Source organism: Ambystoma mexicanum, chromosome 11 (genome assembly GCF_040938575.1).
Source record: "Ambystoma mexicanum isolate Mex_15411 chromosome 11, UKY_AmexF1_1, whole genome shotgun sequence".
In the NCBI taxonomy this organism is placed as follows: Eukaryota; Metazoa; Chordata; class Amphibia; order Caudata; family Ambystomatidae; genus Ambystoma; species Ambystoma mexicanum.
In genome coordinates, this window is record NC_090934.1 from 1,131,825,813 (window position 1) to 1,131,848,861 (window position 23,049).

A 23,049-nucleotide genomic window follows, 5' to 3' on the forward strand; every position below is an offset into this window, starting at 1 on the left:
TATCTCAATGCTTCTAATACCAAACCTGAGGCCGTTCCTATAGCATGAGATGTGATATCCAACTCCTTCCCATTCCAAACATGAGACTCTTCCTATAGCATGAGATGTGATATCCAACTCCTTCCCATTCCAAACCTGAGACCCTTCCTTTAGCATGAGATGTGATATCCAACTCCTTCCCATTCCAAACCTGAGACCCTTCTTATAGCATGAGATGTGATATCCAACTCCTTCCCATTCCAAACATGAGACCCTTCCTACAGCATGAGATGTGATATCCAACTCCTTCCCATTCCAATCCTGAGACCCTTCCTAGAGCATGAGATGTGATATCTCAATGCTTCTAATACCAAACCTGACACCCTTCCTTTAACATGAGATGTGATATCCAACTCCTTCCCATTCCAAACCTGAGACCCTTCCTATAGCATGAGATGTGATATCCAACTCCTTCCCATTCCAAACCTGAGACCCTTCTTATAGCATGAGATGTGATATCCAACTCCTTCCCATTCCAAACATGAGACCCTTCCTACAGCATGACATGTGATATCCAACTTCTTCCCATTCCAATCCTGAGACCCTTCCTATAGCATGAGATGTGATATCTCAATGCTTCTAATACCAAACCTGACACCCTTCATGTTGCATGAGATGTGATATCCAACTCCTTCCCATTCCGATCCTGAGTCTATTCCTATAGCATGAGATGTGATATTCAACTCTTTCCTATTCCAAGACTGAGACCCTTCCTATAGCATGAGATGTGATATCCAACTCCTTCCCATTCCAAACCTGAGACCCTTCCTTTAGCATGAGATGTGATATCCAACTCCTTCCCATTCCAAACCTGAGACCCTTCTTATAGCATGAGATGTGATATCCAACTCCTTCCCATTCCAAACATGAGACCCTTCCTACAGCATGAGATGTGATATCCAACTCCTTCCCATTCCAATCCTGAGACCCTTCCTAGAGCATGAGATGTGATATCTCAATGCTTCTAATACCAAACCTGACACCCTTCCTTTAACATGAGATGTGATATCCAACTCCTTCCCATTCCAAACCTGAGACCCTTCCTATAGCATGAGATGTGATATCCAACTCCTTCCCATTCCAAACCTGAGACCCTTCTTATAGCATGAGATGTGATATCCAACTCCTTCCCATTCCAAACATGAGACCCTTCCTACAGCATGACATGTGATATCCAACTCCTTCCCATTCCAATCCTGAGACCCTTCCTATAGCATGAGATGTGATATCTCAATGCTTCTAATACCAAACCTGACTCCCTTCATGTTGCATGAGATGTGATATCCAACTCCTTCCCATTCCGATCCTGAGTCTATTCCTATAGCATGAGATGTGATATTCAACTCTTTCCTATTCCAAGACTGAGACCCTTCCTATAGCATGAGATGTGATATGATATGATATGATAAGGTATTTGTAACGCGCCTATACACAAGTGTTTCAAGGCGCGACGAGGCAGGGAGGGAGGGAAACAAGGGGAAGACGGACAAGCGATCCTACTAGGCCAGGTGTCATTCAGATCGCGCAAGTGCAGAGGTAAGGGGAAAAAGGAGAAAGTGCAGGGGGAGGAGGTGGGGGGAAAAGTGCAGTACAAGGTAAGTGGCGTAATGAAATAATAATGATAAATAATAAATAAAAAGGGCCAGCTGGTGGCAAGTGCGAGGTAAGTGCAGAGCAAGTGCTGGGCAGGGGGCTGTAGGGATACAGTGACAGTCCCACAGTGCAGGGGGAGCCAGGGGGGCAGTGCAAGTGGAGAGTGGCTGGGCCCTGGACCGAGGTCGCTGAGAGTGGCCCAGATGCAGGTTAAGTGCCGAATTCAGTGGGGAGTTAAGCAGGTTTAGCAGGGGAGAGGGAGAGAGAAGGCAGAAGCGAAGAGGAAGGTTTTGAGGTGCTTCCGGAACCGGAGATGGTTCTCCTCAAGTTTCAGGGAGGCAGGCAGGCTGTTCCAGAGGGAGGCCCCTGCTGCGGAGAGAGATCTAACCCCAGCGCGTTGCTTCGAGAAGCGGCTGACCATGAGGGAGTTAGAGATGGATGAGCGAAGGGCTCGTGAAGGAATATATTTAGGAAGAGAGAGTTGAAGGTATTTAGGCCCCAAGCCCCAGAAGGCCTTGTGGACAATGCAGAGGGTTTTGAACTTAATCCTCGCAGCCACTGGGAGCCAGTGAAGAGATTTCAGTCCTGGAGAGATACGATCCCTGGGCTTGAGGCCAAGGACAAGTCTCGCAGTTCTGTTCTGGATAAGTTGCAGAGGGCGGATATTCAACTCCTTCCCATTCATTCCAGCCCTGAGTCCCTTCCTATAGCATCAGATGTGGTATCCAACTCCTTCCCATTACAAACCTGAGATCCTACCAGTAGCATGAAATTTGATACCTCAATGCTTCTAATACCAAACCCTAGACTCTTCCTATAAAATGAGATGTGATATCCAACTCCTTCCCATTCCAAAACTGCGACCCTTCCTACAGCATGAGATGTGATATCCAACTCCTTCCCATTCCTAACCAGAGACCCTTCCTGTAGCTTGAGATGTGATATCTTAATGCATCTAATACCAAACCTGAGACCTTCCTATAACATGAGATGTGATATCCAACTCCTTCCCATTCCAAACATGAGACTCTTCCTATAGCATGAGATGTGATATCCAACTCCTTCCCATTCCAATCCTGAGACCCTTCCTATAGCATGTGTATGTTATCTCAATGCTTCTAATTCCAAACCTGAGACCCTTCCTATAGCATGAGATGTGATATCCAACTCCTTCCCATTCCAAACCTGAGACCCTTCCTATAGCATGAGATGTGACATCCAACTCCTTCCCATTCCAAACATGAGACTCTTCCTATAGCATGAGATGTGATATCCAACTACTTCCCATTCCAATCCTGAGACCCTTCCAATAGCATGTGTATGTTATCTCAATGCTTCTAATTCCAAACCTGAGACCCTTCCTATAGCATGAGATGTGATATCCAACTTCTTCCCATTGCAAACCAGAGACCCTTCCTGTAGCATGAAATATGATATCCAACTCCTTCCCATTCCAACCCTGAGACCCTTCCTAGATCCTTCCTATAGCATGAGATGTGATATCCAATTCCTTCCCATTCCAAACCTGAGACCCTTCCTATAGCATGAGATGTAATATCCAACTCCTTCCCATTCCAAACCTGAGAGCCTTCTTATAGCATGAGATGTGATATCCAACTCCTTCCCATTCCGATCCTGAATCCTTTCTTATAGCATGAGATGTGATATCTCAATGCTTCTAATAGCAAACCTGAGGCCATTGCTATAGCATTAGATATGATATCCAATTACTTTCCATTCCAACCCTGAGACCCTTCCTATAGCACGAGATGTGATATCCAACCCCTTCCCATTCCAAACCTGAGACCCTTCCTATAGCATGAGATGTGATATCCAATTCCTTCCCATTCCAAACCTGAGACCTTTCCTACAGCATGAGATTTGATATCTCAATGCTTCTAATACCAAACCTGAGACCCTTCCTATAACATGAGATGTGATATCCAACTCCTTCCCATTCCAAACCTGAGACCCTTCCTATAGCATGAGATGTGATATCCAACTCCTTCCCATTCCAGACATGAGACCCTTCCTACAGCATGAGATGTGATATCCAACTCCTTCCCATTCCAATCCTGAGACCCTTTCTATAGCATGAGATGTGATATCTCAATGCTTCTAATACCAAACCAGAGACCCTTCCTGTAGCATGAGATATGATATCCAACTCCTTTCCGTTTCAACCCTGAGACCCTTCCTATAGAATGAGATGTGATATCTCAATGGTTCTAATACCGAACCCGAGCCCCTTCCTATAGCATGAGAAGTGATATCCAACTTCTTCAATTCCAAACCTGAGACTCTTCCGATAGCATGAGATGTGATATCCAACTCCTTCCCATTCCAATTCTGAGACCCTTCCTATAGCATGAGATGTGATATCTGAATGCTTCTAATACCAAACCTGAGACCCCTCCTATAACATGAGATGTGATATCCAACTCCTTCCCATTCCAAACATGAGACCCTTCCTATAGCATGAGATGTGATATCAAACTCCTTCCCATTAAAAACCTGACACCTTTCCTATAGCATGAGATGTGATATCCAACTCCTTCCCATTCCAATCCTGAGACCCTTCCTACAGCATGAGATGTGATATCTCAGTGCTTTTAATACCAAAACTGAGGCCCTTCCCATAGCATGAGATGTGGTATCCAACTCCCTCCCATTACAAACCTGAGATCCTACCTGTAGCATGCGATTTGATATCTGACTTCTTACTATTCCTTTCCTGATATACATCCTGTACCATGAGATTTGATATCCGACTCCTTCTCATTCCAATCCTGAGACCCTTCCTATAGCATGAGATGTGATATCTCAATCCTTCTAATATCAAACCTGAGACCCTTCCTATAACATGAGATGTGATGTCCAACCCCATCCCATTCCAAACCTGAGACCCTTCATATAGCATGAGATGTGATATCTCAATGCTTCTAATACCAAACCAGAGACCCTTCCTATAGCATGAGATGTGATATCCAACTCCTTCCCATTCCAATCCTGAGACCCTTCCTATGGCATGAGATGTGATATCTCAATGGTTCTAATACCAAACCTGAGACCCTTCCTATAGCATGAGATGTGACATCCAACTCCTTCCCATTCCAATCCTGAGACCCTTCCTATAGCATGAGATGTGATATCTCAATGCTTCTAATACCAAACATGAGACCCTTCCTATAACATGAGATGTGATATCCAACTCCTTCCCATTCCAAACCTGAGAACCTTCCTATAGCATGAGATGTGATATCCAAATCCTTCTCGTTCCAAACCTAAGACCCTTCCTATAGCATGAGATGTGATATCCAACTCCTTCCCATTCCAAGCCTGAGACCCTTCGTATAACATTAGATGTGATATCTCAATGGTTCTAATACCAAACCTGAGACCCTTCCTATAGCATGAGATGTGACATCCAACTCCTTTCCATTCCAATCCTGAGACCCTTCCTATAGCATGAGATGTGATATCTCAATGCTTCTAATACCAAACATGAGACCCTTCCTATAACATGAGATGTGACATCCAACTCCTTCCCATTCTAATCCTGAGACCCTTCCTATAGCATGAGATGTGATATCTCAATGCTTCTAATACCAAACCTGAGGCCCTTCCTATAGCATGAGATGTGATATCCAACTCCTTCCCATTCCAAACATGAGACTCTTCCTATAAAATGAGATGTGATATCCAACTCCTTCCTATTCTAATCCTGAGACCCTTCCTATAGCATGAGATGTGATATCTCAATGCTTCTAATACCAAACATGAGACCCTTCCTATAACATGAGATGTGATATCCAACTGCTTCCCATTCCAAACCTGAGACCCTTCCTATAGCATGAGATGTGATATCTCAATGCTTCTAATACCAAACCTGAGACCCTTCCTATAGCATGAGATGTGATATCCAACTCCTTCCCATTCTAATCCTGAGACCCTTCCTATAGCATGAGATGTGATATCTCAATGCTTCTAATACCAAACCTGAGGCCGTTCCTATAGCATGAGATGTGATATCCAACTCCTTCCCATTCCAAACATGAGACTCTTCCTATAGCATGAGATGTGATATCCAACTCCTTCCCATTCCAAACCTGAGACCCTTCCTATAGCATGAGATGTGATATCCAACTCCTTCCCATTCCAAACCTGAGACCCTTCTTATAGCATGAGATGTGATATCCAACTCCTTCCCATTCCAAACATGAGACCCTTCCTACAGCATGAGATGTGATATCCAACTCCTTCCCATTCCAATCCTGAGACCCTTCCTAGAGCATGAGATGTGATATCTCAATGCTTCTAATACCAAACCTGACACCCTTCCTTTAACATGAGATGTGATATCCAACTCCTTCCCATTCCAAACCTGAGACCCTTCCTATAGCATGAGATGTGATATCCAACTCCTTCCCATTCCAAACCTGAGACCCTTCTTATAGCATGAGATGTGATATCCAACTCCTTCCCATTCCAAACATGAGACCCTTCCTACAGCATGACATGTGATATCCAACTCCTTCCCATTCCAATCCTGAGACCCTTCCTATAGCATGAGATGTGATATCTCAATGCTTCTAATACCAAACCTGACACCCTTCATGTTGCATGAGATGTGATATCCAACTCCTTCCCATTCCGATCCTGAGTCTATTCCTATAGCATGAGATGTGATATTCAACTCTTTCCTATTCCAAGACTGAGACCCTTCCTATAGCATGAGATGTGATATTCAACTCCTTCCCATTCATTCCAGCCCTGAGTCCCTTCCTATAGCATCAGATGTGGTATCCAACTCCTTCCCATTACAAACCTGAGATCCTACCAGTAGCATGAAATTTGATACCTCAATGCTTCTAATACCAAACCCGAGACTCTTCCTATAAAATGAGATGTGATATCCAACTCCTTCCCATTCCAAAACTGCGACCCTTCCTACAGCATGAGATGTGATATCCAACTCCTTCCCATTCCTAACCAGAGACCCTTCCTGTAGCTTGAGATGTGATATCTTAATGCATCTAATACCAAACCTGAGACCCTTCCTATAGCATGAGATGTGATATCCAACTCCTTCCCATTCCAAACATGAGACTCTTCCTATAGCATGAGATGTGATATCCAACTCCTTCCCATTCCAATCCTGAGACCCTTCCTATAGCATGTGTATGTTATCTCAATGCTTCTAATTCCAAACCTGAGACCCTTCCTATAGCATGAGATGTGATATCCAACTCCTTCCCATTCCAAACCTGAGACCCTTCCTATAGCATGAGATGTGACATCCAACTCCTTCCCATTCCAAACATGAGACTCTTCCTATAGCATGAGATGTGATATCCAACTACTTCCCATTCCAATCCTGAGACCCTTCCAATAGCATGTGTATGTTATCTCAATGCTTCTAATTCCAAACCTGAGACCCTTCCTATAGCATGAGATGTGATATCCAACTTCTTCCCATTGCAAACCAGAGACCCTTCCTGTAGCATGAAATATGATATCCAACTCCTTCCCATTCCAACCCTGAGACCCTTCCTAGATCCTTCCTATAGCATGAGATGTGATATCCAATTCCTTCCCATTCCAAACCTGAGACCCTTCCTATAGCATGAGATGTAATATCCAACTCCTTCCCATTCCAAACCTGAGAGCCTTCTTATAGCATGAGATGTGATATCCAACTCCTTCCCATTCCGATCCTGAATCCTTTCTTATAGCATGAGATGTGATATCTCAATGCTTCTAATAGCAAACCTGAGGCCATTGCTATAGCATTAGATATGATATCCAATTACTTTCCATTCCAACCCTGAGACCCTTCCTATAGCACGAGATGTGATATCCAACCCCTTCCCATTCCAATCCTGAGACCCTTCCTATAGCATGAGATGTGATATCCAATTCCTTCCCATTCCAAACCTGAGACCTTTCCTACAGCATGAGATTTGATATCTCAATGCTTCTAATACCAAACCTGAGACCCTTCCTATAACATGAGATGTGATATCCAACTCCTTCCCATTCCAAACCTGAGACCCTTCCTATAGCATGAGATGTGATATCCAACTCCTTCCCATTCCAGACATGAGACCCTTCCTACAGCATGAGATGTGATATCCAACTCCTTCCCATTCCAATCCTGAGACCCTTTCTATAGCATGAGATGTGATATCTCAATGCTTCTAATACCAAACCAGAGACCCTTCCTGTAGCATGAGATATGATATCCAACTCCTTTCCGTTTCAACCCTGAGACCCTTCCTATAGCATGAGATGTGATATCTCAATGGTTCTAATACCGAACCCGAGCCCCTTCCTATAGCATGAGAAGTGATATCCAACTTCTTCAATTCCAAACCTGAGACTCTTCCGATAGCATGAGATGTGATATCCAACTCCTTCCCATTCCAATTCTGAGACCCTTCCTATAGCATGAGATGTGATATCTGAATGCTTCTAATACCAAAAATGAGACCCCTCCTATAACATGAGATGTGATATCCAACTCCTTCCCATTCCAAACATGAGACCCTTCCTATAGCATGAGATGTGATATCAAACTCCTTCCCATTAAAAACCTGACACCTTTCCTATAGCATGAGATGTGATATCCAACTCCTTCCCATTCCAATCCTGAGACCCTTCCTACAGCATGAGATGTGATATCTCAGTGCTTTTAATACCAAAACTGAGGCCCTTCCCATAGCATGAGATGTGGTATCCAACTCCCTCCCATTACAAACCTGAGATCCTACCTGTAGCATGCGATTTGATATCTGACTTCTTACTATTCCTTTCCTGATATACATCCTGTACCATGAGATTTGATATCCGACTCCTTCTCATTCCAATCCTGAGACCCTTCCTATAGCATGAGATGTGATATCTCAATCCTTCTAATATCAAACCTGAGACCCTTCCTATAACATGAGATGTGATGTCCAACCCCTTCCCATTCCAAACCTGAGACCCTTCATATAGCATGAGATGTGATATCTCAATGCTTCTAATACCAAACCAGAGACCCTTCCTATAGCATGAGATGTGATATCCAACTCCTTCCCATTCCAATCCTGAGACCCTTCCTATGGCATGAGATGTGATATCTCAATGGTTCTAATACCAAACCTGAGACCCTTCCTATAGCATGAGATGTGACATCCAACTCCTTCCCATTCCAATCCTGAGACCCTTCCTATAGCATGAGATGTGATATCTCAATGCTTCTAATACCAAACATGAGACCCTTCCTATAACATGAGATGTGATATCCAACTCCTTCCCATTCCAAACCTGAGAACATTCCTATAGCATGAGATGTGATATCCAAATCCTTCTCGTTCCAAACCTGAGACCCTTCCTATAGCATGAGATGTGATATCCAACTCCTTCCCATTCCAAGCCTGAGACCCTTCGTATAACATTAGATGTGATATCTCAATGGTTCTAATACCAAACCTGAGACCCTTCCTATAGCATGAGATGTGACATCCAACTCCTTTCCATTCCAATCCTGAGACCCTTCCTATAGCATGAGATGTGATATCTCAATGCTTCTAATACCAAACATGAGACCCTTCCTATAACATGAGATGTGATATCCAACTCCTTCCCATTCCAAACCTGAGAACCTTCCTATAGCATGAGATGTGACATCCAACTCCTTCCCATTCCAAACATGAGACTCTTCCGATAGCATGAGATGTGATATCCAACTCCTTCCCATTCTAATCCTGAGACCCTTCCTATAGCATGAGATGTGATATTTCAATGCTTCTAATACCAAACCTGAGACCCTTCCTATAGCATGAGATGTGATATCCAACTCCTTCCCATTCCAAACATGAGACTCTTCCTATAGCATGAGATGTGATATCCAACTCCTTCCCATTCTAATCCTGAGACCCTTCCTATAGCATGAGATGTGATATCTCAATGCTTCTAATACCAAACATGAGACCCTTCCTATAACATGAGATGTGATATCCAACTGCTTTCCATTCCAAACCTGAGATCCTTCCTATAGCATGAGATGTGATATCCAACTCCTTCTCATTCCAAACCTGAGACCCTTCCTATAGCAAGAAATGTGATATCCAACTCCTTCCCATTCCAAGCCTGAGACCCTTCCTATAACATGAGATGTGATATCTCAATGCTTCTAATACAAAACCTGAGACCCTTCCTATAGCATGAAATGTGATAGCCAAATCCATCACATTCCAAACCTGAGACCCTTCCTGTAGCATGAGATGTGATATCCAACTTGTTCCCATTCCAACCCTGAGACCCTTCCTATAGCATGAGATGTGATACCTCAATGCATCTAATACCAAACCTGAGACCCTTCCTATAGCATGAGTTGTGATATCCAACTCTTTCCCATTCCAAACATGAGACTCTTCCTATAGCATGAGATGTGATATCCAACTCCTTCCCATTCTAATCCTGAGACCCTTCCTATAGCATGAGATGTGATATCTCAATGCTTCTAATACCAAACCTGAGACCCTTCCTATAACATGAGATGTGATATCCAACTCCTTCCAATTCCAAACCTGAGATCCTTCCTATAGCATGAGATGTGATATCCAACTCCTTCCCATTGCAAACCAGAGACCCTTCCTGTAGCATGAGATATGATATCCAACTCCTTCCTATTCCAATCCTGAGACCCTTCCTATAACATGAGATGTGATATCCCACTGCTTCTAATACCAAATCTGAGACCCTTCCTATAGCATGAGATGTGACATCCAACTCCTTCCCATTCCAAACATGAGACTCTTCCTATAGCATGAGATGTGATATCCAACTCCTTCCCATTCTAATCCTGAGACCCTTCCTATAGCATGAGATGTGATATCTCAATGCTTCTAATACCAAACCTGAGGCCCTTCCTATAGCATGAGATGTGATATCCAACTCCTTCCCATTCCAAACATGAGACTCTTCCTATAGCATGAGATGTGATATCCAACTTCTTCCCATTCTAATCCTGAGACCCTTCCTATAGCATGAGATGTGATATCTCAATGCTTCTAATACCAAACATGAGACCCTTCCTATAACATGAGATGTGATATCCAACTGCTTCCCATTCCAAACCTGAGACCCTTCCTATAGCATGAGATGTGATATCTCAATGCTTCTAATACCAAACCTGAGACCCTTCCTATAGCATGAGATGTGATATCCAACTCCTTCCCATTCTAATCCCGAGACCCTTCCTATAGCATGAGATGTGATATCTCAATGCTTCTAATACCAAACCTGAGGCCGTTCCTATAGCATGAGATGTGATATCCAACTCCTTCCCATTCCAAACATGAGACTCTTCCTATAGCATGAGATGTGATATCCAACTCCTTCCCATTCTAATCCTGAGACCCTTCCTATAGCATGAGATGTGATATCCAACTCCTTCCCATTGCAAACCAGAGACCCTTCCTGTAGCATGAGATATGATATCCAATGCCTTCCCATTCCAGCCCTGAGACCCTTCCTATAGCATGAGATGTGATATACAACCCCTTCCCATTCCAAGCCTGAGACCCTTCCTATAGCATAAGATGTGATATCCAATTCCTTCAAATTCCAAACCTGAGACCCTTCCTATAGCATGAGATGTGATATCTCAATGCTTCTAATACCAAACCTGAGACCCTTCCTATAACATGAGATGTGATATCCAACTCCTTCCCATTCCAGCCCTGAGACCCTTCCTATAGCATCAGATGTGGTATCCAACTCCTTCCCATTAGAAACCTGAGATCCTACCAGTAGCATGAGATTTGATATCTCAATGCTTCTAATACCAAACCCGAGACTCTTCCTATAAAATGAGATGTGATATCCAACTCCTTCCCATTCCAAAACTGCGACCCTTCCTACAGCATGAGATGTGATATCCAACTCCTTCCCATTCCTAACCAGAGACACTTCCTGTAGCTTGAGATGTGATATCTTAATGCATCTAATACCAAACCTGAGACCCTTCCTATAGCATGAGATGTGATATCCAACTCCTTCACATTCCAAACATGAGACTCTTCCTATAGCATGAGATGTGATATCCAACTCCTTCCCATTCCAATCCTGAGACCCTTCCTATAGCATGTGTATGTTATCTCAATGCTTCTAATTCCAAACCTGAGACCCTTCCTATAGCATGAGATGTGATATCCAACTCCTTCCCATTCCAAAACTGCGACCCTTCCTACAGCATGAGATGTGATATCCAACTCCTTCCCATTCCTAACCAGAGACACTTCCTATAGCATGAGATGTGATATCCAACTCCTTCCCATTACAATCCTGAGACCCTTCCAATAGCATGTGTATGTTATCTCAATGCTTCTAATTCCAAACCTGACACCCTTCCTATAGCATGAGATGTGATATCCAACTTCTTCCCATTGCAAACCAGAGACCCTTCCTGTAGCATGAAATATGATATCCAACTCCTTCCCATTCCAACCCTGAGACCCTTCCTATAGCATGAGATGTGATATCTCAATGCTTCTAATACCAAACCTGACACCCTTCCTGTTGCATGAGATGTGATATCCAACTCCTTCCCATTCCGATCCTGAGTCTATTCCTATAGCATGAGATGTGATATTCAACTCTTTCCTATTCCAAGACTGAGACCCTTCCTATAGCATGAGATGTGATATTCAACTCCTTCCCATTCCAGCCCTGAGACCCTTCCTATAGCATGAGATGTGATATCCAACTCCTTCCCATTCCTAACCAGAGACCCTACCAGTAGCATGCGATGTGATATCTTAATGCATCTAATACCAAACCTGAGACCCTTCCTATAGCATGAGATGTGATATCCAACTCCTTCCCATTCTAATCCCGAGACCCTTCCTATAGCATGAGATGTGATATCTCAATGCTTCTAATACCAAACCTGAGGCCGTTCCTATAGCATGAGATGTGATATCCAACTCCTTCCCATTCCAAACATGAGACTCTTCCTATAGCATGAGATGTGATATCCAACTCCTTCCCATTCTAATCCTGAGACCCTTCCTATAGCATGAGATGTGATATCCAACTCCTTCCCATTGCAAACCAGAGACCCTTCCTGTAGCATGAGATATGATATCCAATGCCTTCCCATTCCAGCCCTGAGACCCTTCCTATAGCATGAGATGTGATATACAACCCCTTCCCATTCCAAGCCTGAGACCCTTCCTATAGCATAAGATGTGATATCCAATTCCTTCAAATTCCAAACCTGAGACCCTTCCTATAGCATGAGATGTGATATCTCAATGCTTCTAATACCAAACCTGAGACCCTTCCTATAACATGAGATGTGATATCCAACTCCTTCCCATTCCAGCCCTGAGACCCTTCCTATAGCATCAGATGTGGTATCCAACTCCTTCCCATTAGAAACCTGAGATCCTACCAGTAGCATGAGATTTGATATCTCAATGCTTCTAATACCAAACCCGAGACTCTTCCTATAAAATGAGATGTGATATCCAACTCCTTCCCATTCCAAAACTGCGACCCTTCCTACAGCATGAGATGTGATATCCAACTCATTCCCATTCCTAACCAGAGACACTTCCTGTAGCTTGAGATGTGATATCTTAATGCATCTAATACCAAACCTGAGACCCTTCCTATAGCATGAGATGTGATATCCAACTCCTTCACATTCCAAACATGAGACTCTTCCTATAGCATGAGATGTGATATCCAACTCCTTCCCATTCCAATCCTGAGACCCTTCCTATAGCATGTGTATGTTATCTCAATGCTTCTAATTCCAAACCTGAGACCCTTCCTATAGCATGAGATGTGATATCCAACTCCTTCCCATTCCAAAACTGCGACCCTTCCTACAGCATGAGATGTGATATCCAACTCCTTCCCATTCCTAACCAGAGACACTTCCTATAGCATGAGATGTGATATCCAACTCCTTCCCATTACAATCCTGAGACCCTTCCAATAGCATGTGTATGTTATCTCAATGCTTCTAATTCCAAACCTGACACCCTTCCTATAGCATGAGATGTGATATCCAACTTCTTCCCATTGCAAACCAGAGACCCTTCCTGTAGCATGAAATATGATATCCAACTCCTTCCCATTCCAACCCTGAGACCCTTCCTATAGCATGAGATGTGATATCTCAATGCTTCTAATACCAAACCTGACACCCTTCCTGTTGCATGAGATGTGATATCCAACTCCTTCCCATTCCGATCCTGAGTCTATTCCTATAGCATGAGATGTGATATTCAACTCTTTCCTATTCCAAGACTGAGACCCTTCCTATAGCATGAGATGTGATATTCAACTCCTTCCCATTCCAGCCCTGAGACCCTTCCTATAGCATGAGATGTGATATCCAACTCCTTCCCATTCCTAACCAGAGACCCTACCAGTAGCATGCGATGTGATATCTTAATGCATCTAATACCAAACCTGAGACCCTTCCTATAGCATGAGATGTGATATCCAACTCCTTCCCATTCCAAACCTGAGACCCTTCCTATAGCATGAGATGTGATATCCAACTCCTTCCCATTCCAAACATGAGACTCTTCCTATAGCATGAGATGTCATATCCAACTCCTTCCCATTCCAATCCTGAGACCCTTCCAATAGCATGTGTATGTTATCTCAATGCTTCTAATTCCAAACCTGAGACCCTTCCTATAGCATGAGATGTGATATCCAACTTCTTCTAATTGCAAACCAGAGACCCTTCCTGTAGCATGAAATATGATATCCAACTCCTTCCCATTCCAACCCTGAGACCCTTCCTAGATCCTTCCTATAGCATGAGATGTGATATCCAATTCCTTCCCATTCCAAACCTGAGACCCTTCCTATAGCATGTGATGTGATATCTCAATGCCTCTAATACCAAACCTGAGACCCTTCCTATAAGATGAGATGTTATATCCAACTCCTTTGCATTCCAAACCTGAGACCCTTCCTATAGCATGAGATGTAATATCCAACTCCTTCCCATTCCAAACCTGAGACCCTTCTTATAGCATGAGATGTGATATCCAACTCCTTCCCATTCCGATCCTGAATCCTTTCTTATAGCATGAGATGTGATATCTCAATGCTTCTAATAGCAAACCTGAGGCCATTCCCATAGCATTAGATATGATATCCAATTCCTTCCCATTCCAACCCTGAGACCCTTCCTATAGCACGAGATGTGATATCCAACCCCTTCCCATTCCAAACCTGAGACCCTTTCTATAGCATGAGATGTGATATCCAATTCCTTCCCATTCCAAACCTGAGACCCTTCCTACAGCATGAGATTTGATATCTCAATGCTTCTAATACCAAACCTGAGACCCTTCCTATAACATGAGATGTGATATCCAACTCCTTCCCATTCTAAACCTGAGACCCTTCTTATAGCACGAGATGTGATATCCAACCCCTTCCCATTCCAAACCTGAGACCCTTCCTATAACATGAGATGTGATATCCAATTCCTTCCCATTCCAAACCTGAGACCCTTCCTACAGTATGAGATGTGATATCTCAATGCTTCTAATACCAAACCAGAGACCCTTCCTGTAGCATGAGATATGATATCCAACTCCTTTCCGTTTCAACCCTGAGACCCTTCCTATAGCATGAGATGTGATATCTCAATGATTCTAATACCGAACCCGAGCCCCTTCCTATAGCATGAGAAGTGATATCCAACTCCTTCGATTCCAAACCTGAGACTCTTCCTATAGCATGAGATGTGATATCCAACTCCTTCCCATTCCAATTCTGAGACCCTTCCTATAGCATGAGATGTGATATCTGAATGCTTCTAATACCAACCATGAGACCCTTCCTATAACATGAGATGTGATATCCAACTCCTTCCCATTCCAAACCTGAGAACCTTCCTATAGCATGAGATGTGATATCCAAATCCTTCTCATTCCAAACCTGAGACCCTTCCTATAGCATGAGATGTGATATCCAACTCCTTCCCATTCTAATCCTGAGACCCTTCCTATAGCATGAGATGTGATATTTCAATGCTTCTAATACCAAACCTGAGACCCTTCCTATAGCATGAGATGTGATATCCAACTCCTTCCCATTCCAAACATGAGACTCTTCCTATAGCATGAGATGTGATATCCAACTCCTTCCCATTCTAATCCTGAGACCCTTCCTATAGCATGAGATGTGATATCCAAATCCTTCTCATTCCAAACCTGAGACTCTTCCTATAGCATGAGATGTGATATCCAACTCCTTCCCATTCCAAGCCTGAGACCCTTCCTATAACATGAGATGTGATATCTCAATGCTTCTAATACCAAACCTGAGACCCTTCCTATAGCATGAAATGTGATAGCCAACTCCATCCCATTCCAAACCTGAGATCCCTCCGGTAGCATGAGATGTGATGTCCAACTCGTTCCCATTCCAACCCTGAGACCCTTCCTATAGCATGAGATGTGATATCTCAATGCTTCTAATACCAAACCTGAGACCCTTCCTATAGCATGAGATGTGACATCCAACTCCTTCCCATTCCAAACATGAGACTCTTCCGATAGCATGAGATGTGATATCCAACTCCTTCCCATTCTAATCCTGAGACCCTTCCTATAGCATGAGATGTGATATTTCAATGCTTCTAATACCAAACCTGAGACCCTTCCTATAGCATGAGATGTGTTATACAACTCCTTCCCATTCCAAACATGAGACTCTTCCTATAGCATGAGATGTGATTTCCAACTCCTTCCCATTCTAATCCTGAGACCCTTCCTATAGCATGAGATGTGATATCTCAATGCTTCTAATACCAAACATGAGACCCTTCCTATAACATGAGATGTGATATCCAACTGCTTTCCATTCCAAACCTGAGACCCTTCCTATAGCATGAGATGTGATATCCAACTCCTTCTCATTCCAAACCTGAGACCCTTCCTATAGCAAGAAATGTGATATCCAACTCCTTCCCATTTCAAGCCTGAGACCCTTCCTATAACATGAGATGTGATATCTCAATGCTTCTAATACCAAACCTGAGACCCTTCCTATAGCATGAAATGTGATAGCCAACTCCATCCCATTCCAAACCTGAGACCCTTCCTGTAGCATGAGATGTGATATCCAACTTGTTCCCATTCCAACCCTGAGACCCTTCCTATAGCATGAGATGTGATATCTCAATGCATCTAATACCAAACCTGAGACCCTTCCTATGGCATGAGATGTGATATCCAACTCTTTCCCATTCCAAACATGAGACTCTTCCTGTAGCATGAGATGTGATATCCAATTCCTTCCCATTCTAATCCTGAGACCCTTCCTATAGCATGAGATGTGATATCTGAATGCTTCTAATACCAAACCTGAGACCCTTCCTATAACATGAGATGTGATATCCATCTCCTTCCAATTCCAAACCTGAGATCCTTCCTATAGCATGAGATGTGATATCCAACTCCTTCCCATTGCAAACCAGAGACCCTTCCTGTAGCATGAGATATGATATCCAACTCCTTCCCATTCCAATCCTGAGACCCTTCCTATAACATGAGATGTGATATCCCACTGCTTCTAATACCAAACCTGAGACCCTTCCTATAGCATGAGATGTGACATCCAACTCCGTCCCATTCCAAACATGAGACTCTTCCTATAGCATGAGATGTGATATCCAACTCCTTCCCATTCTAATCCTGAGACCCTTCCTATAGCATGAGATGTGATATCTCAATGCTTCTAATACCAAATCTGAGGCCCTTCCTATGGCATGAGATGTGATATCCAACTCCTTCCCATTCCAAACATGAGACTCTTCCTATAGCATGAGATGTGATATCCAACTCCTTCCCATTCTAATCCTGAGACCCTTCCTATAGTATGAGATGTGATATCTCAATGCTTCTAATACCAAACATGAGACCCTTCCTATAGCATGAGATGTGATATCCAACTGCTTCCCATTCTAAACCTGAGACCCTTTCTATAGCATGAGATGTGATATCTCAATGCTTCTAATACCAAACCTGAGACCCTTCCTATAGCATGAGATGTGATATCTCAATGCTTCTAATACCAAACCTGAGGCCGTTCCTATAGCATGAGATGTGATATCCAACTCCTTCCCATTCCAAACATGAGACTCTTCCTATAGCATGAGATGTGATATCCAACTCCTTCCCATTCCAAACCTGAGACCCTTCCTATAGCATGAGATGTGATATCCAACTCCTTCCCATTCCAAACCTGAGACCCTTCCTATAGCATGAGATGTGATATCCAACTCCTTCCCATTCCAAACCTGAGACCCTTCTTATAGCATGAGATGTGATATCCAACTCCTTCCCATTCCAAACATGAGACTCTTCCTACAGCATGACATGTGATATCCAACTCCTTCCCATTCCAATCCTGAGACCCTTCCTATAGCATGAGATGTGATATCTCAATGCTTCTAATACCAAACCTGACACCCTCCTGTTGCATGAGATGTGATATCCAACTCCTTCCCATTCTGATACTGAGTCTATTCCTATAGCATGAGATGTGATATTCAACTCTTTCCTATTCCAAGACTGAGACCCTTCCTATAGCATGAGATGTGATATTCAACTCCTTCCCATTCCAGCCCTGAGACCCTTCCTATAGCATCAGATGTGGTATCCAACTCCTTCCCATTACAAACCTGAGATCCTACCAGTAGCATGAGATTTGATATCTCAATGCTTCTAATACCAAACCCGAGACTCTTCCTATAAAATGAGATGTGATATCCAACTCCTTCCCATTCCAAAACTGCGACCCTTCCTACAGCATGAGATGTGATATCCAACTCCTTCCCATTCCTAACCAGAGACCCTTCCTGTAGCTTGAGATGTGATATCTTAATGCATCTAATACCAAACCTGAGACCCTTCCTATGGCATGAGATGTGATATCCAACTCTTTCCCATTCCAAACATGAGACTCTTCCTGTAGCATGAGATGTGATATCCAACTCCTTCCCATTCTAATCCTGAGACCCTTCCTATAGCATGAGATGTGATATCTGAATGCTTCTAATACCAAACCTGAGACCCTTCCTATAACATGAGATGTGATATCCATCTCCTTCCAATTCCAAACCTGAGATCCTTCCTATAGCATGAGATGTGATATCCAACTCCTTCCCATTGCAAACCAGAGACCCTTCCTGTAGCATGAGATATGATATCCAACTCCTTCCCATTCCAATCCTGAGACCCTTCCTATAACATGAGATGTGATATCCCACTGCTTCTAATACCAAACCTGAGACCCTTCCTATAGCATGAGATGTGACATCCAACTCCGTCCCATTCCAAACATGAGACTCTTCCTATAGCATGAGATGTGATATCCAACTCCTTCCCATTCTAATACTGAGACCCTTCCTATAGCATGAGATGTGATATCTCAATGCTTCTAATACCAAATCTGAGGCCCTTCCTATGGCATGAGATGTGATATCCAACTCCTTCCCATTCCAAACATGAGACTCTTCCTATAGCATGAGATGTGATATCCAACTCCTTCCCATTCTAATCCTGAGACCCTTCCTATAGTATGAGATGTGATATCTCAATGCTTCTAATACCAAACATGAGACCCTTCCTATAGCATGAGATGTGATATCCAACTGCTTCCCATTCTAAACCTGAGACCCTTTCTATAGCATGAGATGTGATATCTCAATGCTTCTTATACCAAACCTGAGACCCTTCCTATAGCATGAGATGTGATATCTCAATGCTTCTAATACCAAACCTGAGGCCGTTCCTATAGCATGAGATGTGATATCCAACTCCTTCCCATTCCAAACATGAGACTCTTCCTATAGCATGAGATGTGATATCCAACTCCTTCCCATTCCAAACCTGAGACCCTTCCTATAGCATGAGATGTGATATCCAACTCCTTCCCATTCCAAACCTGAGACCCTTCCTATAGCATGAGATGTGATATCCAACTCCTTCCCATTCCAAACCTGAGACCCTTCTTATAGCATGAGATGTGATATCCAACTCCTTCCCATTCCAAACATGAGACTCTTCCTACAGCATGACATGTGATATCCAACTCCTTCCCATTCCAATCCTGAGACCCTTCCTATAGCATGAGATGTGATATCTCAATGCTTCTAATACCAAACCTGACACCCTCCTGTTGCATGAGATGTGATATCCAACTCCTTCCCATTCTGATCCTGAGTCTATTCCTATAGCATGAGATGTGATATTCAACTCTTTCCTATTCCAAGACTGAGACCCTTCCTATAGCATGAGATGTGATATTCAACTCCTTCCCATTCCAGCCCTGAGACCCTTCCTATAGCATCAGATGTGGTATCCAAGTCCTTCCCATTACAAACCTGAGATCCTACCAGTAGCATGAGATTTGATATCTCAATGCTTCTAATACCAAACCCGAGACTCTTCCTATAAAATGAGATGTGATATCCAACTCCTTCCCATTCCAAAACTGCGACCCTTCCTACAGCATGAGATGTGATATCCAACTCCTTCCCATTCCTAACCAGAGACCCTTCCTGTAGCTTGAGATGTGATATCTTAATGCATCTAATACCAAACCTGAGACCCTTCCTATAGCATGAGATGTGATATCCAACTCCTTCCCATTCCAAACATGAGACTCTTCCTATAGCATGAGATGTGATATCCAACTCCTTCCCATTCCAATCCTGAGACCCTTCCTATAGCATGTGTATGTTATCTCAATGCTTCTAATTCCAAGCCTGAGACCCTTCCTATAGCATGAGATTTGATATCCAACTCCTTCCCACTCCAAACCTGAGACCCTTCCTATAGCATGAGATGTGATATCCAACTCCTTCCCATTCCGAACATGAGACTCTTCCTATAGCATGAGATGTGATATCCAACTACTTCCCATTCCAATCCTGAGACCCTTCCAATAGCATGTGTATGTTATCTCAATGCTTCTAATTCCAAACCTGAGACCCTTCCTATAGCATGAGATGTGATATCCAACTTCTTCCCATTGCAAACCAGAGACCCTTCCTTTAGCATGAAATATGATATCCAACTCCTTCCCATTCCATCCCTGAGACCGTTCCTAGATCCTTCCTATAGCATGAGATGTGATATCCAATTCCTTCCCATTCCAAACCTGAGACCCTTCCTATAGCATGTGATGTGATATCTCAATGCCTCTAATACCAAACCTGAGACCCTTCCTATAAGATGAGATGTTATATCCAACTCCTTCGCATTCCAAACCTGAGACCCTTCCTATAGCATGAGATGTGATATCCAACTCCTTCCCATTCCGATCCTGAATCCTTTCTTATAGCATGAGATGTGATATCTCAATGCTTCTAATAGCAAACCTGAGGCCATTCCCATAGCATTAGATATGATATCCAATTCCTTCCCATTCCAACCCTGAGACCCTTCCTATAGCACGAGATGTGATATCCAACCCCTTCCCATTGCAAACCAGAGACCCTTCCTGTAGCATGAGATATGATATCCAATTCCTTCCCATTCCAACCCTGAGACCCCTCCTATAGCATGAGATGTGATATCCAACCCCTTCCCATTCCAAACCTGAGACCCTTCCTATAGCATAAGATGTGATATCCAATTCCTTCAAATTCCAAACCTGAGACCCTTCCTATAGCATGAGATGTGATATCCAACTCCTTCCCATTCCAATCCTGAGACCGTTTCTATAGCATGAGATGTGATATCTCAATGCTTCTAATACCAAACCAGCGACCCTTCCTGTAGCATGAGATATGATATCCAACTCCTTTCCGTTTCAACCCTGAGACCCTTCCTATAGCATGAGATGTGATATCTCAATGGTTCTAATACCGAACCCGAGCCCCTTCCTATAGCACGAGAAGTGATATCCAACTCCTTCGATTCCAAACCTGAGACTCTTCCTATAGCATGAGATGTGATATCCAACTCCTTCCCATTCCAGACATGAGACCCTTCCTACAGCATGAGATGTGATATCCAACTCCTTCCCATTACACACCTGAGATCCTACCTGTAGCATGCGATTTGATATCTGACTTCTTACTATTCCTAACCTGAGATACATCCTGTACCATGAGATTTGATATCCGACTCCTTCTCATTCCAATCCTGAGACCCATCCTATAGCATGAGATGTGATATCTCAATCCTTCTAATATCAAACCTGAGACCCTTCCTATAACATGAGATGTGATGTCCAACCCCTTCCCATTCCAAACCTGAGACCCTTCATATAGCATGAAATGTGATATCTCAATGCTTCTAATACCAAACCAGAGACCCTTCCTATAGCATGAGATGTGATATCCAACTCCTTCCCATTCCAATCCTGAGACCCTTCCTATGGCATGAGATGTGATATCTCAATGGTTCTAATACCAAACCTGAGACCCTTCCTATAGCATGAGATGTGACATCCAACTCCTTCCCATTCCAATCCTGAGAACCTTCCTATAGCATGAGATGTGATATCCAAATCCTTCTCATTCCAAACCTGAGACCCTTTCTATAGCATGAGATGTGATATCCAAATCCTTCTCATTCCAAACCTGAGACCCTTCCTATAGCATGAGATGTGATATCCAACTCCTTCCCATTCCAAGCCTGAGACCCTTCCTATAACATGAGATGTGATATCTCAATGGTTCTAATACCAAACCTGAGACCCTTCCTATAGCATGAGATGTGACATCCAACTCCTTCCCATTCCAATCCTGAGACCCTTCCTATAGCATGAGATGTGATATCTCAATGCTTCTAATACCAAACATGAGACCCTTCCTATAACATGAGATGTGATATCCAACTCCTTCCCATTCCAAACCTGAGAACCTTCCTATAGCATGAGATGTGACATCCAACTCCTTCCCATTCCAAACATGAGACTCTTCCTATAGCATGAGATGTGATATCCAACTCCTTCCCATTCTAATCCTGGGACCCTTCCTATAGCATGAGATGTGGTATTTCAATGCTTCTAATACGAAACCTGAGACCCTTCCTATAGCATGAGATGTGATATCCAACTCCTTCCCATTCCAAACATGAGACTCTTCCTATAGCATGAGATGTGATATCCAACTCCTTCCCATTCTAATCCTGAGACCCTTCCTATAGCATGAGATGTGATATCTCAATGCTTCTAATATCAAACATGAGACCCTTCCTATAACATGAGATGTGATATCCAACTGATTTCCATTCCAAACCTGAGACCCTTCCTATAGAGGAGATGTGATATCCAACTCCTTCTCATTCCAAACCTGAGACCCTTCCTATAGCAAGAAATGTGATAGCCAAATCCATCCCATTCCAAACCTGAGACCCTTCCTGT